The sequence below is a fragment of the Nannospalax galili genome, unplaced genomic scaffold (genome assembly GCF_000622305.1).
Source record: "Nannospalax galili isolate Female #2095 unplaced genomic scaffold, S.galili_v1.0 scaffold944, whole genome shotgun sequence".
NCBI classification, from domain to species: domain Eukaryota; kingdom Metazoa; phylum Chordata; class Mammalia; order Rodentia; family Spalacidae; genus Nannospalax; species Nannospalax galili.
This window is the reverse complement of record NW_008352899.1, coordinates 2,709,920-2,720,836: the sequence shown is the minus strand read 5'-3', so window position 1 is coordinate 2,720,836 and position 10,917 is coordinate 2,709,920. Positions and strand designations below refer to the sequence as shown.

Genomic DNA, 10,917 nt, shown 5'->3' with positions numbered 1-10,917 from the left:
ATTCCCTGGAACTGGAGTTACGGACAGTTGTTAGCTGCCATGTGGGTGCTGGGATTCGAACTCAGGTCTTCTGCAAGAACAGTGTTCTTAACTGCTGAGCCATCTCTCCAGCCCCTAATTTATTATTTTTATTTTATGTGTATGAATGTGTTGCCTGTGTGTGAGTGCACCCGTGTAGTGCAATGCCTTGGAGGTCAGAAGAGGGCTTCGGATTCCCCTGCAACTGGGGTTAAGGACAGTTCGTAGCTGCCATGTGGGTGCTGGGAATCGAACTTGGGTCCTCTGCAAGAGCAGCCAGTACCCTTAACCACTGAGACATCTCTCCAGCCCCTATAATCTCCATTCTTAAAAATGGGAAAACAAGTTTATAAAAGCTGCTGAAAATCTGCCCTAGAAATAAAAGATTAGTATTCTAATGTTACAATACAATACAATTCTAGTGTTACAATACCACAGATGAGGAAGAGGAAATATTTTTATCTGAGAATACAAAAACAAAAACAATGTGAGAAGGTAAAATCTGAGCTAAAAATTAAAGGTTAAGTAGAAATTTGGTACAAAGAGAAAAAAGATATTAGGAGTCTTGTCAAAAGAAACAATACATTAAAAAAAAAGAGTGTGGAAGTACAGCGCTATACAAGTAGGTTGCTAAACAACAAACAAAAAAACTCTACCTCTCTGCTTCTTTGGTTAATCCCCAATTACCAATCAAGTCAGAAGCCTGAGCTCAGCCAAAGAGTAAGACTTGCCAATAGTTCAACGTGCCACACCTATGAGAGTGGTGGGCAGAAATCACCTCAGTGCACGGAGCATGGACTGGGGCAGACTTGAGAAATAGAAGTTAAAGTCCTTAAGAAGCAGCAGCAACAGCAGTAGCAATGGAACAACTTCACCCCAACCCTGGCATCAAAAAGGCACAGGAAAGAGGGGGGACTAGTGCTTCAAAGTATGTCCATGGTGTCTCTGCTCCACACAGGGCTCCTTTTACTGCTAGCCACTAGAAGGTAGAATGGCTACAAGCCGAATCATGTCCAGAAGCAAAAGTCAGCAACTCAATGAAGAGGAAAGCAATTATTTCTTTTGGTGAGACCTTACTCTTACTTGGCAGAGAAAGTACTTTGTATTATACATTTTATGATATAAAGACCATTACACTGTTATGTTTGTGTGTGTGTGAGAGAGAGAGAGAAGAGAGAGAGAAAGAGAAGAGAGAAAGAGGAGAAGCAACTACCAATGAAAGATTAGAAAAAGCACAATTCAAGAGAGGTAGTGTGGGAAGAAAAGGCTTATTACCCTCTCTTCAAAGCACCATACTTCTGTTCTCTCGGTGAGAAAGGCACCCAAGGGTTTTACATGCATGCCTTGGTCAACAGTGGGTATATTTGCCTATTTCACATGGTAAGCAACACATTAGCCATGTTTTTTAGTAGGACAAATGAACCCTGTCCTGAGGCAGGAAAGTCATGGATTAATTAATTTATGTAAAGCACTCAAAACAGAGCCCAATTGGTATTTAACACTTACAGAGTGCTTACCATTAATATCCTTAGTGCTGTTGTCCTCTAATCTCAACCACTCTATTCTATGCTGAAATCAAGTAAGACATGGAGCCAAACATGTAGATGTATGATGGGCTAGAACTTATGATCCAAGATGTGACCTGGTCCAGTTCCTCCTGAACCAAAGGCAAGCACATGAACTCTGTGATTGAAGGAAATCCTTCAGGGCTAGGAATGTAGTTTAGTTAGTAGAGGACTTGCTTACCCTTCATGAAGCCCTGGGCTTTGCACACAGGTACGCACACATGTGCCCACTTCAGCTCTGCATAAACTGGTATGGTAGTGCATTCCTGTAATCTCAGCACTAGGGAAGGTAGAAGCAGAAGGGTCAATCACAATGACACACAGGAAGGAGGAAGGGACGGAGAGATCCCTGAGAGAGAAGAGTGGAGGAAGCAGAAGTAGTAGAAGTAACATTTGATGAATCCTGGCCTCACTTCAAACAATGAACTAAGTGCATACATACACATACATACATACATATATATTTAAAGCTTCTGGGTCTACCTTGAAGATACAGAGCCAGAAGGACATAGTAGAAAGCTCCAGCATCTGAAGCAGGGAAAGTGCAAGAGGCTGCTGCAGCTTCTCCAACTTCAGCCCCACACAGGACACTCCCTATGACAAATACAGCTTGCCTGTTATTCTTTCCTAGCAATGTTATTCACTCCTCCTACAAATGGTGTAATGGGGAGGGGGACTCTTATAGGCAGGCCAAGAGAACACATGATTGTCAAGAGGTTTCAGTATAACCACTTCCCCAAAGCAATTTCAAACATTTTCAACTCAAGAGTATCATGCCAAAACTAAAAAAAAACAAGAGACCAAACAACTTATTTAGGACATGAAAAGAGTCCTTCTTCCATGTAAGGCTGACAGAAGGACAAGAACAAAAAGGGTCTCCAGCAGTCATACATACTTTGTTCTCAAGCATACATCCAGTCTGTGAGTTATAAATGGGAGCTCCCCTGAGAGCTCAGAAATCTACTATGGGTCACTGTCTTAGTTTGTTCTTCATTGCTGTGACAAAATACTCTGACCAATACCAAGTTGGGGAGAAAAGGGTTTATTTGTCTTACATCTCCCAGGTTGCAATTCATCAGGGAGCCCAAGGTAGGAACTCAGGACAGGAACCTGGAGGCAGGAGGTAGAGCACAGGCCACGGAGGAATGCTGATTACTGGCTTGCTTCCCTGGCCCCTGCTCAGCCTGCTTTCTTATGCAAAATAGGCCCACCTGCCCAGGGGTAGCACCACCCACAGTGGGCTGGGCCCTCCCACATCACTCATCAAGAAGATACCCCTCAGACATGGCCAAAGGCCAGTCCAATAGAGAGGCAACTCCCCAGTTGAGGCTCCCTCAACTCAGGTGTGTCAAGGTGACACTAAAGCTATCCAGCACAGTCACTGCTAGACCTGATTCACAAAGCAATCCTAATGTGGTTAACTGTTGACAGAAAGTTATATTCTCTAATTTTATGGACAAGGGAATCCTATAGCTTCCATCCACACCATCACAAGTCCATCTTCAGATTCATTAGCAGTTTGCTATCAAAAGAATTACCAAAGATCTCAGGTCCCAGGAGATCCTGGGATTCCTGCTCTGAGCCTTTTCCATTCAGGGAATATGTACATTAATTAAGCTTCATAATTTTGCCATGAGTTTTATAAGAAAAGGAGGGGAAAGGCTCCTGTGTTGTTTGTTGGATGACCCAGGAATAAAGGATTTCTGTAATACTGAAAATAGGGCGGGGGGGGGATGCTTTTGGTATAAGGCAAGGGTACATTCTAGTACCTTTCTTTATACAGGTCCTACCAAGACCCAAGAACTCGAAGAACTGCTAAAAAGCACCACTAATTTCTGTTCCCTCTTCCCAGTGAGACGGGATTAAAATTTCAGACCCTCTTGCCCTCTTATAACTTCCTCTGGAGCAGGCATGGAGGTTGGCACACACCTTCACACTTGGGAGCTGAGAGAGGAAGATCACAAGTTTGAAGCCATTTTCGACTATGTAGTAAGACACTGTCTCAAAAGCAAAAGCCTTCGTTATAATTTTATAGGTTAAATATCTTTTGTTTGAAATGCTTGGGACAGAGTTTTAGATGTCAGATTTTTGTTTGTTTGATTGTATTTTGTTTTGTTTTGAGACAGTCTCCCTGTATCCCTGTAGGCCCAGCTTGCCTGGAACTCACTATGTATACCAAGTTGGCCTTGAACTCACAGAGATCCACAGGCCTCTGACTCCCAAGTGCTGGAACTAAAGGCATGTACCACCATGTTCAGCTAGATTTAGATTTTTAAACAATGTTTACATACACTTTACTAACCAAGCATCTCTAATCCAAAGATCCAACCCACTCTGAAATCTTAAACGTATTGAGGTGTTGAGTACCGATGTGGCACTTAAAGTTTCAGATTTCAGGGCTCTCAATCCATACATCCCTTTATAGCACACAAAGCTTTTCACATATGTTGTCTAGAAACAGAATTTTTCAATAGCCAGTAAAAGAAGGTAAAATATCCACAAACCCTGGCAGGAAGGAAATTCAGATCACCTGCCTCCAGTCTGTCTTCCACTCTTCTGGTCCCTGAAAAGGCCTCCTTTAACCCTTTTCCTCCTCTATTCTACCACTCCCTCCATACCCCACACTTATTCTTTGTCCAGAATCTTGAGTGCTGATGAAAGAGTGAAGGCCTAAGCACCCTCCTCTGCACATGGACATAAAACCACCTGTTTAAATTACAGAAGAGGAAGTAAAACATTTCAGTCATTTTCCTCCCTAATACTCAAAAAGGATCCTGTGTTGTCATATCTGAGTGAATTATTTTTATATATGGTCAAGAAATAGCTTGTCAATAATGCAAAGAAACCATTATTTTTCTTGAATTTTTTTTTTTAAACCGTTCCTGGGGCTGGAGAGATGGCTCAGCAGATAAGGACACTGACTGTTCTTGCAGAAGACCTGGGTTCAAATCCCAGCACCCACATGGCAGCTAACAACTGTCTGTAACTCCAGTTCCAGGGGATCCGACAGCCTCTTCTGTCCTCCTCAGGCACTGCACAACACAGGTGCACTTACCTACATGCAGGAAATATACTCATACACATAAAATAAAAATAATATTTTTTAAAAAACTGTTCCCTTCAAAATCACTGATTGACACTTTTCCAAGGCACTGTGGCCTACCAACTTTCATTCCTCCCTCTGCCCCTCTTCCCACTCCCTGATTTCTCCAGGTGGGACTCGGACTCACTGCAGACACAGGCAACTAGAAAACCCTGCCCAAGAAACTTAGCTACACCTAGGTAAGGTTGCAGGGCTGCTTGGCAGGAACCTTCTTCCTACACTGGCTGGCTGTCACAGAGAACAAAAGGAATGACCTGAGCCCAGCTGAGCTCAGGACAGTAGGGGACATTTATTAGATGCCCATTCAAGCAAGAGAACAGGCTGCTGCTAACACCTGAGGGCATTCTCGCCTACTGAATTTAGGTGTGCATTTATAAATCATCCCTTCCACATAACTACCTCAACACGTAAAGAATGCGGCCAGCTCAGGTTAGGAGGGCTTCCTAGGTCTGTAAGGTATTAGCAGAAAGTAAAGGACCCCCCCACACACACAGAGCACATATCACTAGTGTTCACACAAACAGTGAGGGCAGCCTAAAGTCTTGTAATACCTCTAAGGTTGTTGAGTCCCTCCAGGAACTTCTGGTACTTGTATGCATTCATGGCCAGGCCCAGCTATGTTGGTTCAGTGGCTGGAGGTAGGCACCATGGTGCGGTGACAGCTGAGGACTGAGAAAGAGCAAACTGACTGATCTCCACTCCCAGGAATATTAGCTCCAAAGAACTGGACTTTGACCACACGTACAAGTGACATGACGTCACCAGAGAAGCCTCATTATATTACAGTCCTTTGTGCACCCTCATTTGTTGCAGTGAGTGGAAATACCTCCCAGGAGAGGCTAGCCCCTCCTTTGTGCAAATGAGCCATGAGACCACAACAGCCCCTGCCTATCATCTGCCACCTTCCCTCTAGACTCCACTGGGATTACTGCTCCTCTTGCTTGAACTCTACAGAAGCTTAAATGCTTTCCAGGATACCAGTTAAGGGGTTCATTTAACATTTGAGAACAAAATCTTTAAAGGGCCACACTCACAAGAATGTTATCACAACAGAAGCCCTTAGGCAAATATCACATGGCAAAGAGGAAAGGTTTTACAGAACAAACAACCAACTCTGCACTCTCCCCACAGAAGTCATTTTTATAGACTGGTGACTGCTTGTTAACACAGACCAAGACAGGGAGAGGAGGGCAGCAAAAACTGTCAAGTCCACTCCCTAAAAGCTAAAAGCACAATCAAAGGCAAAGCCCTCTCCAAAGATAAGCCACTACTTCACTCAAAGAATCTGTTTTTAAGTTGCTTTAATGGGTCAGTAGGTGCTGCAAATTTCTTTCTACTTCATTAGCCTCAAAAAAGATGCCCGCCCTGGGGTTGGAGAGATGGCTCAGCGGTTAAGATCATTGACACTTCTTGCAGAAGACCCAGGATCAAATTCCAGCACCCACATGGCAGCTAACAACTGTCCGTAACTCCAGTTCCAGTTCCAGCCTCTTCTGTCTTCTGCGGGCATTGCATGACATGGGTGCACTTACCTACACACAGGCAATACACGCATACACATAAAATAAAAATAAATAAAACATTTTAAAAAAAAGATGTCTACCCCAACCATCAGAGGCTAGTATAAGCTATACACACTATAATTACATGAGCAAACCCTCAAGTTTCTGTTGTTTCTTTGTTGCAAGAACCTCAATGTAGGGGGCTAGAGATGGTTCAGTAGTTAAGAACCATCTGTAACTCTAGTTCCAGGGGATCCAATGCCTTATTCTGACCTCATGAGCACTGTGTGACACTTACACACATACAGGCAATACACTCATATACATAAAAAGAATCTCAAGTGGCTTGTTTGCATTACTATACTCTTCTATAGAAACATTTTGTTAAACAGCTATAACTTTTCATTTACTCATTAGAAGACAAAAAAGTTAAATAATCTGCCCCAGAGTCATACATTGGGCCAATGAGACAGCAGGGAAAGAAGTTATGTTTTCCAATCTGAGCTTTGTACTCCTGCTCATCTAACATGAAATCTTGGCATTCCAGGAGCAACTGATGGAGTCAGAGCCCACTGAACACCTCCCCATAAGAAACTCATTACCCCACCCCATTCTTCACTAAGGTCCATAGATAACCTGGCTCACAAGGTGCCATTCAGTCATCTAAAGTACAACTCAGTTTTCTAAACATAATAATCTGCAAAACTCCCAATTACATAGACTGGGAGCAGGTAGAGAAACTCTTAAGTAGCTCTATGAAAAAACAGGGAAGATGTCCCGTTAGAAGAATCAAACTAAATAATGTCAAAAGCTAAGATAATGGAAATGGGGAAAAAATTTTTAAACAATCAACCTAAACTTTTATGCCTTCCAATACTACTAGTTAGTCAATAGTATTAACAAAAGGCAGGTGAGATAGCTCACACCTGTAATCCCTGCATACAGGAGGCTGAGGCAGGCGAGTGGCTGAGCTACACAATGAGTTTGAGGAGTGAGACCTAGTTTAAAAAAAAAAAAAATTAAAAAAACCACAACAATAACAAAAGGGGGCTGGTGAAATGGCTCAATGGGTAAAGGTGAGCAGCCAGACCTATCAACTGAGTTCAATCTTTGGAACCCACAGGGTTGAAGAAGAGAATCTATTCCCACAAGTTATCCTTTGATCTCCCCCCACACAAGCATGCATGAGGCCCTAGGTTCCATCCCCAACACAGGGAGAAAAAAAAAAAAAAAAAATCACCTGGTCTAACAAACCAGCTACTTGATTTGCCTCATGGAGCTTAGAATCTTCATCTATGAAAGAAGGCTATGAGCTGAAGAAGATAAACATTAAAGTTCAGATCATTTCTGTCTTCCTGGAATTATTCTACTTGTTTCTCGGGGAAAAGTGTAGGTAACAGAATTTAATGGGAAGAACTTTGGAAGTAGAGTCAAAATTTAGATTCAGAGACTCTCAAGATTCAACTTTGCCACTAACTAGCTATGTGGACAAGAGTCCCAAACTAGCTTATAAAATGATAGTTCTTAAGTTTTTTAGGTAGCAAACCCCACTGAAAATCTGATGAACAGTAAAGTCTTTCTATTCAAATTTTTGCTTACAAGCAGAGAGGGTCAATGAACCTCAGGTAGTAAAGAACCCCTGAGCTAGTCTCAGATAAAGACGTCTTCTGGGTCCAGCAACTGACACAGTACAGTATGAATGTGAATACAGAAAGAGTACCATGTAAAGGAGGGCCAATCTAGAGAAGAGTGGAGTTCTCTCATCTTAAGGGGAAAGCAGACTACACAACAGCAATCTAGTTACAGTAACAGCTAGCTTAAAATAGCCTCTTGAACTAAGTGCATATAAAAAACAACACATGCTAGTTTGTCATTTCCTCCGTGTGTTTCACCATAAAATTGTTTAACAGCACTTTATCAGATAAAATTTTAAAAAACCAAGGATGTTTGGAATAATGGAATGAATGATGGTTCCAACTTGAGGCTCTTTGGAGGTCAGGGTCAAATGATCTGGACTCCAGTTGTATTCTTGGAGACATGAACCTTTTCCCAGAAATGAAGCATTTCAAAGCAACACAGTCCAAATACCTCTACACACTCTGTAGCTATTCATCTTTTATCCTCCAGTAAGTTTCACAAAGGTGAATGGTGAGAGGTAACTCGGGTGGTGAAAGAGATTCGGCCCTCAGTTTCAAACACAGACAGACAAATGTAGAAGGCTTCAGATCTGGCAGTCCAAAAGGACTCACCAGTCAGCAGCTGACACAAAGGAAAAAGAGCCCTGCTGTCTTCCACAGCCCTTACGAAGGAACAAACACCTAACAGATGAGTGGAGCTTGACTGATTACACACATCATCAGGAAGTACCATGCGAGCTGATGGTTTCTGGCTTCTGACTCTCAGTAATGGGGTGACTGTTAAAAAGAAATACCTTGCCCTACCTTCAAGGCTGGGGACAGAGCCAGGGTCTCAGAAACCCTGAGTTGGATTCAGGATACCGTTCCTGAAAAAGGAGAGCAAGTTTGCCAGCAGAATTGCAACTGAAAAGACCTAGGCTGATGAAGAAAGAATAAGTCCTATCTTAGAGTTCTCACAATTTCCCAAGACTCTAGAAATAAGCACCTCCATAATTCCTTTTGAAGCAACCCTTTTCCTAAAGATGAAGATCCTCTTTCCACAGGCACTAGCATATCAAGTCAGTGAAACTAAATCTAGACAGCCAGATTGAGGAATTTATCCTTAATTCATTCCACATGCACCCTCTGAATATTCACCAGGTACTAGGCACTGACCTAGGAGCTGGGGACACAAAACTCAGAATCTCATGACAGAAGGAAAAAGAAACAATAATGTCTCCTCAGACTGAGAGAAGATAAGGGTCATGGGTCATCAACTTAAGGACACACATGACTTCCAACTCACACATGAACTGTGAAGACAAGAGGTTTAGGGACACAAAATAAGTCCCCTTAAGTAAAGACATCCATTTTCTTTGCAGAACTGATACCCTGACAGCCAGTTGCCACCACTGCTCCAAAGCAGCTGCTGGCCCAGGAAAGAGCAAAAATGTCTCGAGTGACTTCAGAAGCCAGTAATGAAGACAGGTGCCAGGTTCACAGTCCCATTCAGGGGGCAACAAAGATCATTTTCTTCATTGTTTCCCCATGGCAGCAGTGTCTGAAGGATATAAGAGTTGAATTACACAGTATCCTCTGCCCACTGAGAGAAACACTGAGCAATTGAGAAGGAAGGCAAAAATGCCTACTCTGGCAAACCTTCACCTACATGACCTCAGATGAGAGTCCTGCCTGAGACTAAAGCTGCCCCCTCAGTTTATAAAATCACGAAATAACCCAGAAGTCTCACTACCTGAGAACCTAAGAAAAAGATCAGAGGCAAGATTCATCTACCACTAGAATGAGGTTTTAGACTTCCAGAGAGATCAAAGGGAAGAAAAGCTATTCAACGAAAGTATGCTGACACAGCCCCAACCATTCAAGAGTACTAGAAGCCACAACAGTCCTGTCAGCACCTGTCAGGGCCAGAAGAACACAGCAGCACCTCCAAATAAGCTAAAAGTAGGTGCCTGCTTAGGAAAAACATGCTTAGTTATCTGAAAAACATAGGGGAAGAAATGTGTTTACTGGCTCAGTTCACCTGGGTGGTTCTGCCAGAAAATCAAACAAGTCTCCAAAAACACAGGCTACTACCAGTTGCCTTTGAGCAGAGGAAAGAGACAAAACAAACATTTTTGAGAAGTCAGATTCCAGACACTAAAAATAGTATAATGGAATTTTGATATTTTGATAACAATGAGGTTATATTTAAAATGAAAGCCCAAGACAGGATAGATGGTGATCATGACACCAGGATGGCAGAGCATGAGTTCTGAGAAATTTGTGGGAAAAGTCACAAAATTAAGGGATTGCACAGACCCTCCATGAGAATGTCAGCATCTATCCAAATGAGCAACAGGAACCCCTTTATCTCCTATGGCATCATCTGTCTACATGAATGAAATATTCTAATTTTAAAAACTTGGGGCTGGAGAGATGGCTCAGCAGTTAAGAACACTGGTTGTTCTTGCAGAAGACCAGGTTCAAATCCCAGCACCCACATGGCAGCTAACAACTGTCCATAACCCCAGTCCCAGGGGATCCAACAGCCTCTTCTGACCTCCATGGGCACTGCACAACAAGGGTGCACTTACCTATATGCAGGCAATACACGCGTACACATAAAATAAAAATAATAAATAAAATTAAAAAAAAAAAACAAAACCCTTTTTTTTTCTCTTGGAGACAGGGTTTCCCTGTAGCCCCAGCTAGACTGGAACTTGCTATTTAGACCAGGTTGACCTCAACTTCACAGAGATGTGCCTGCATCTGCCTCCAGGGTGCTGGGATTAAAGGCATGGGCCACCAAGCCCAGCCAGAACAAAAAACTTTAAACTTAAGAATGGAGCAATCCAAAAGGAAAGTATAACCAAAGAGTAAAGTTATCAGTATATTTCTTTAAGAGTTCAAGGGATTACCCTTCCCAGACATTAGGCTTAAGTCTACATAAAAGGTTATTTAGAGCCGGGCGTGGTGGCGCATGCCTTTAATCCCAGCACTTGGGAGGCAGAGGCAGGTGGATCTTTGTGAGTTCCAGGCCAGCTGGGGCTACAAGGAGACCGTCTCAAAAAAGACCAAAATAAAATAAAATAAAAAACAGAAAACAATGTGAA

General features: G+C 42.6%; 1 protein-coding gene across 1 annotated transcript in view; it reads right to left on the bottom strand.

Moving 5' to 3' along the window:
- Nucleotides 1-10,917, bottom strand: part of Macf1 (microtubule actin crosslinking factor 1) — a 389,588-nt gene that overhangs the window by 320,786 nt on the left and 57,885 nt on the right. The window lies entirely within an intron of this gene.